Source organism: Triticum dicoccoides, chromosome 3B (assembly GCF_002162155.2).
Source record: "Triticum dicoccoides isolate Atlit2015 ecotype Zavitan chromosome 3B, WEW_v2.0, whole genome shotgun sequence".
Taxonomy (NCBI): Eukaryota; Viridiplantae; Streptophyta; class Magnoliopsida; order Poales; family Poaceae; genus Triticum; species Triticum dicoccoides.
Window position 1 is genome coordinate 420,292,326 of NC_041385.1, and position 7,680 is coordinate 420,300,005.

Below are 7,680 nucleotides of genomic sequence, written 5' to 3' on the forward strand. Positions count from 1 at the left end.
GCTGGAATCTGCAAGCATTCAACTCAAGAGAGAAGACAAGGTAATATGGTCTCTAAGTTAAATAAACAATCATGTATATGAGAGCCACTAAGCATTTTCAATATGGTCTTCTTGACCCCCAAAGGAAAGAAAAGAAAATAAAACTATTTACACGGGAAAGCTCCCAACAAGTAAAAAGAAGAACAAGAAATCTTTTTGGGTTTTCATTTTAATTTCTACTACAAGCATGGAAATTAAACTAACTTTTTTTTTGGTTTTTTCTTAAGGTTTATCAAACACACAAGAAGAAAACTAGAAAAAGAAATTTAAACTATCATGGATAATACAATGAAAGAGTGTGAGCACCGACGACTAGTGTGTGAATATGAATGTAAAGTTGGTGAGAAATACATACTCCCCCAAGCTTAGGCTTTTGGCCTAAGTTGGTCTAATACCAAGGACCGCCTGGCTGATATCCGTAGTTGTAGCTGGGGTCGTGCTGAGATGCAGTAGCAACTGCCTCCTGAGCTGCGGCATGTTGGCGAGCTGCCTCCGCTCTCCCCTCGTGTTCAGCTGCTTCCTCCCTGGTGACAACATATCTTCCTTTTGCTTGATAATCAAAAAGGTGGGGAGCAGGAAGAGTAACATGGACGACGTTGCGTCTGTTATAGATTAGTCGATATAGGAGGATTTGTTCATTCCTCCTTAGAAATTAATGATTGACCATAGCTTCATAATCCAAATAAACAGGAGGTATCAACATATCTCCCTCTCGTGGGGCTATACCAAGATAATTAGCCACACGGGTTGCATAAATTCCTCAAAATAAATGTCCCTTTCTACTATTATTCTGCAACCTACATGCAACTATTGCCCCCAAGTTATAACCTTTATATCCTAACACAGCAGTCTTGAGGACACACAGATTAGGGACACACATGTGACATGCTTCATCTTTACTGTTAATGCGTCTACCAATGAAGAGAGCAAAATAATGTATAGCAAGAAAATGAATGCTCCCTATGGTAGCTTGTGCTATGTCCCTAGATTCTCCCACAGTAATACTAGCAAGGAATTCTCTAAACTAAGATTTGTGAGGATCATTAATATTACCCCATTGCGGAAGTTTGCAAGCAGTTGTAAAATCCTCTAGGTCCATGGTATAGGATGTATCATAAATATCAAATATGAAACTAGGAGAATTACGTGTATAGTTATATATAAACCTCCGCACAAAGGAATCAGTCAATTGATAGTACTAAGGACACTTATCTTGTAAGAAGTCCTCCAGCTCAGCATTATGCACATACGCGTCAAATTCCTCCTTAAAGCCTGCTTCGACCATAAAAGCATCAGATGGCGACCCACAAGCTCGTACATCCACGTCCCTCGGCAATTCAACATCTTGCTCACGTATAGCAATCTTGGGCCCTTTCTTCACCGAGGAACCACCTTGGTACATTCTCCTAAACATAATTCTTTTTTTGAAAAATTTCTGAAATTTTAGTAACTTCAAAAATAAAAGTGAATAAAACTAAACAAGATTGGTAGCAACTACTCCTACAAGTGCCTAGAGCCTGTATCATGCATTAGAATTGCTTGGGACCTCATAAATTTAACATGCAAGCTCAAGAACATGGTCACCTATGCAGCAAAAATTTGCAATGAATAAAGCACTAGAACAAAAACTAATTGGATCAATGGAGGAGTCACATACCAAGCAACAATCTCCCAAAGCAGTTTTGTGAATGGAGCTTTGAGCAAGGAGATCGAAAATCGCAGCAAAATGAGCTAGAACTCATGCTTGAGCTGGATGGGGATTTTTTTGGGTAGAAGATGAAGTGTGTGGGTGCTGGCATAAGTGGAGGGGGGCCACCAGGGGCCCATGAGACAGGGGGACGCACCCAGGTGGGGTGGGCGCGCCCTCCACTCCCGTGGCATGGTGCTTGCCCCTCCTGCAGTGATTTCAGTGCCTAAAATCCTCAAATATTCCATAAAAATCATACTAAATTTGCAGGGCATTTGGAGCACTTTTATTTTCAGGATATTTTTTATTGCATGCATGGATAATTCAGAAAACAGACAGATAATACTATTTTTGGTTTATTTATTCTAAATAACAGAAAGTAAAACAAGGGTAGAGAAGGTTGTGCCTTCTAGTTTCATCCATCTCATGATCATCAAAATGAATCCACTAACAAGGTTGATCAAGTCTTGTTAACAAACTCATTCCGAATAACACGGAACCGAAGAAATTTCGAATAACACTAAGTTACCTCAACAGGGATATGAAAATCCCCAACAATAAGAATATCATACTTTTTCTTGACGGTAGGGAGAGGTTTTTCAAAACCTCCAATAATGATAGTTGGAACTTTTCCAATAGAATTGATGCTATGAACTTGAGATTGTTTCCTCGGAAAGTGTACCGTATGCTCATTACCATTAACATGAAAAGTGACATTGCCTTTGTTGCAATCAATAACGGCCCCTGTAGTATTCAAAAAGGATCTACCAAGGATAATCGACATACTATCGTCCTCGGGAATATTAAGAATAACAAAGTACGTTAATATAGTGACATTTGCAACCACAACAGGCACAGTTGATTTATCAGCCATTTGCAAAGATATTTCAGTAGGTGTCAACTTAATCAATTCAAGTCTACGATATATATAGAGAGGCATAACACTAACACCAGCTCCAAGATCACATAAAGCAGTTCTAACATAATTTCTTTTAATGGAGCATGGTATAGTTGGTACACCCGGATCTCCAAGTTTCTTTGGTATTCCACCCTTAAAAGTGTAATTAGCAAGCATGGTGGAAATTTTAGCTTCCGGTACCTTTCTTTTGTTTGTAATGATATCCTTCATATACTTAGCATAAGGATTTACCTTGAGCATATCAGTTAAGCGCATACGTAAGAAAATAGGTCTAATCATTTCAGCAAAGCGCTCAAAATCCTCATCATCCTTTGTCTTGGATGGTTTAGGAGGAAAGGGCATGGGTTTCTGAACCCATGGTTCTCTTTCTCTACCATGTTTCCTAGCAACAAAATCTCTCTTATCATAACGTTGATTCTTTGATTGTGGGTTATCAAGATCAACAGCAGGTTCAATCTGTACATCATTGTTTTTGCTAGGTTGAGCATCAACATGAACATTATTATTAACATTATCACTAGGTTCATGTTCATCACCTGATTGTGTTTCAGCATCAGAGATGGAAATATCATTGGGATTCTCAGGTGTGTCTACAACAGGTTCACTAGACGCATGCAAAGTTCTATTATTTTTCTTTTTCTTCTTTTTACAAGAATTAGGTGCTTCTAAATTATTTCTCTGAGAATCTTGCTCGATGCTCTTAGGGTGGCCTTCAGGATACAAAGGTTCCCGAGTCATTCTACCAGTTCTAGTAGCCACTCTAACAGCAAAGTCATTTTTATTATTTAATTCATCAAGCAAATCATTTTGAGCTTTAAGTACTTGCTCAGCTTGAGTAGCAACAATAGAAGTGTATTTGCTAATGAGTTTGAGTTCACCTTTGACTCTAGCCATGTTATCGCTCACACGTCCTACCTCGAAAGCATTATTCTTTAACTCTCTACCAACATAAGCATTAAAACCTTCTTGTCTAGGCATAAAATCATCAAATTCGTCTAAGCATGGGCTATGAAATTTAGTAGAGGGGATTTCAACTTTATCATATCTATAGAGAGAATTTACCTTTACCACCTGTGGCGGGTTATCAAGACAATGTGGTTCTTCGACAGGCGGTATATTAAGACCATGTATTTCTTCAGTAGGAGGTAAATTCTTAACATCTTCAGCTTTAATACCTTTTTCTTTCATTGATTTCTTTGCCTCTTGCATATCTTCAGGACTAAGAAATAAATCACCTCTCTTCTTCAGAGTGGGTTTAGGAATAGGCTCAGGAGTTGGCTCAATTGGTTCAGGAATTGCCTCAGGAATTAGCTCAGGAATAGTCCAATTATTTTCATTAGTTAACATATTATTCACTAGCAATTCAGCTTCGTCGACTGTTCTTTCCCTGAAAACACAACTAGCACAACTATCCAAGTAGTCCTTGGAAGCATCGGTTAGTCCATTATAAAAGATATCAAGTATTTGATTTTTCTTGATAGGATGATCAGGCAAAGCATTAAGTAACCGGAGAAGCCTCCCCCAAGCTTGTGGGAGACTCTCTTCTTTGATTTGCAAAAAATTATATATTTCCCACAAGGCAGCTTGTTTCTTATGAGCAGGGAAATATTTAGCAGAGAAGTAATAAATCATATCATGGGGACTACGCACACAACCAGGAGCAAGAGAATTATTACAAGTCTTAACATCACCCTTTAATGAGAACAGAAATATCTTAAGGATATAAAAATAGCGAGATTTATCATCATGAGTAAATAGGGCAGCTATATCATTCAACTTGGTAAGATGTGCCACAACAGTTTTAGATTCAAGGCCATAAAAAGGATCAGATTCAACTAAAGTAATAATCTCAGGATCAACAGAGAATTCATAATCCTTATCAGTAACACAGATAGGTGAAGTAGCAAAAGCAGGGTCAGGTTTAATTCTAGCATTAAGAGACTGCTGCTTACATTTAGCTAATAATTTCTTAAGATCATATCTATCATTGCAAGCAAAGATAGCTCTAGCAGCTTCTTCATTAATAACATAACCCTCCGGAACACCAGGCAATCGATAATCATTGGGAGAATTTTCATCGTCACTATCATCAATAATAGCATATTCAATAATTTCATTCCCCTAACTCTAGCAAGTTGTTCATCAAGAAATTCACCTAATGGCAAAGTAGTATCACGCACAGAAGTAGTTTCATCATAAGTATCATGCATAGCAGAAGTGGCATCATCAATAACATGCGACATATCAGAATGCATAGCAGTAGCAGGTTTAGGTGTCGCAAGTTTACTAATAACAGAGAGAGAATCTAGTGCAGAGCTTGAAGGCAGTTCCTTACCTCCCCTCGTAGTTGATGGCAAAATCTTGGTTCTGTCGTCTTTCAAGTTCTTCATAGTGATCAACAGATATAAATCCCAAGTGACTCAGAGAATAGAGCAATGCTCCCCGGCAACGGCGCCAAAAATTAGTCTTGATAACCCACAAGTGTAGGGGATCGCAACAGCTTTCGAGGGTAAAGTATTCAACCCAAATTTATTGATTCGACACAAGGGGAGCCAAAGAATATTACTGAGTATTAGTAGTTGAGTTGTCAATTAAACTACACCTGGATAACTTAGTATCTGCAGCAAAGTATTTAGTAGCAAAGTAGTATGATAATAAAGGTAACGGTAGAAAAAGTAATGTTTTTGGGTTTTGTAGTAGTTGTAACAATAGCAACGGAAAAGTAAATAAGCGAAGAACAATATGTGAAAAGCTCGTAGGCAATGGATCAGTGATGGATAATTATGCTGGATGCGATTCCTCATGTAATAGCTATAATATAGGGTGACACAGAACTAGCTCCAGTTCATCAATGTAATGTAGGCATGTATTCCGTAAATAGTCATACGTGCTTATGGAAAAGAACTTGCATGACATCTTTTGTCCTACCCTCCTGTGGCAGCGGGGTCCTAGCGGAAACTAAGGGATATTAAGGCCTCCTTTTAATAGAGAACCAGAACAAAGCATTAGCACATAGTGAATACATGAACTCCTCAAACTACTGTCATCACCGAGAAGTATCCCGATTATTGTTACTTCGGGGTTGTCGGATCATAACACATAATAGGTGACTATAGACTTGCAAGATAGGATCAAGAACACACATATATTCATGAAAACATAATAGGTTCAGATCTGAAATCATGGCACTCGGGCCCTAGTGACAAGCATTAAGCATAGCAAAGTCATAGCAACATCAATCTCAGAACATAGTGGATACTAGGGATGAAACCCCAACAAAACTAACTTGATTACAGGTAATTCTCATCCAACCCATCACCGTCCAGCAAGCCTACGATGGAATTACTCACGCACGGCGGTGAGCATCATGAAATTGGTGATGGATGATGGTTGATGATGACGACGGCGATGAATCCCCCTCTCCGTAGCCCCGAACTGACTCTAGATCATCCCTCCCAAGAGAGATTAGGGCTTGGCGGCGGCTCCGTGTCGTAAAACGCGATGAAACTTTCTCTCTGATTTTTTTTCTCCCCGAACGTGAATATATGGAGTTGGAGTTGAGGTCGGTGGAGGTCCAGGGGGCCCACGAGACAGGGGAGCGCGCCTAGGGGGAGGAGGCACGCCCCCCACCCTCGTGGACAGGGTGTGGGCCCCCTGGTCTTGATTCTTTCGCCAATATTTTTTATATTTTCCAAAAAGTGCCTCCGTGGATTTTCAGGACATTCCGAGAACTTTTCTTTTCTACACATAAAACAACATCATGGCAGTTCTACTGAAAACAGCGTCAGTCCGGGTTAGTTCCATTCAAATCATGCAAGTTAGAGTCCAATACAAGGTCAAAAGTGTTTGGAAAAGTAGATACGTTGGAGACATATCACGGAGCACTCGGATCTTCCTGGACCCGAACCTGTGACCTCGGAGGGTTTTCAAGCTCCGGACACAATTTTGGGTCGGGATTCAAGTTTTAGCCCACCCACCCACCACAATCAATACTCTCCAAGTAATTCAGGCCTCCAGGCATATATGACCTGATGTATGTACGACAGCAACCTCAGGAAATGGTCCATCACTTTTGGGCCAGGTTCCAACTTGTTAAAAACAAGATTAAATATTGCTGCAACGATGATGCGGTCTCTATCTTCCATCAGAATTGTACCGATGAGGGAATCCGGAATGCCCTCGACCGCCGTCGCATACAGAATTTCACGGAACTATCCCACATAGTACGGAAGTACTGCACAATGGAAAGCACATGGAAGACCCCAAAAACCGAGTTGGAACTTGCTACCCTTAAGCAGTACACTGCCCGGGAAAAAAAAGGTACACCCTTATGAAGCATCCGATCATAAGCCCGTCAACAAGAAAAATAAACCCTTTGCGGGATACAGGTCCTTTCTTGACGAACTCCTCAACAAACCCTGTCAGATACATGCGACGCCGAGCACCGAACCAACTCATAGCCTTCGGGCATGTTGGTACTCCGGCAAGTGGCTAAAAGTGGCGAGGCCATGCTCACCACCCCTACTCCAGAGAAGCATTCTCCGGAGGATGACGATCTTAACGTCTTTACTATCTTCGAGACTTTTTCTTCAAATAATCGGCATAAGAGGGCACTCCGCGACCTCGCCGAAATTCACCTAGTAACTCCAATGAGCCCATGGAACGAAGCAGCAATAACCTTCACCGCCGATGACAAACCAAGGGCCCGATCAGTCCGAGCACCCGCCGCGTTGATTCTAAACCCAATTGTGGACGGCTTCCGACTCACCAAAGTTCTCATGGACGGTGGCAATGGGCTTAATATTTACGAGGAAACGCTCGACTAAATGCATACTGACAGAGCATGCATCGAGCAAAGCAGTACCACCTTTCGAGGTATCATCCCTAATCGAGAAGCACGATGTTCGGGGAAAATTAAACTCCACATAGTATTCGGCACGCCTGAAAATTACAGGTCGGAGGAGTTGCTCTTTCACATTGCTCCCTTCAATAGCGGATATCACGCCATTCTAGGGTGATGCGCCATTTTACGTTT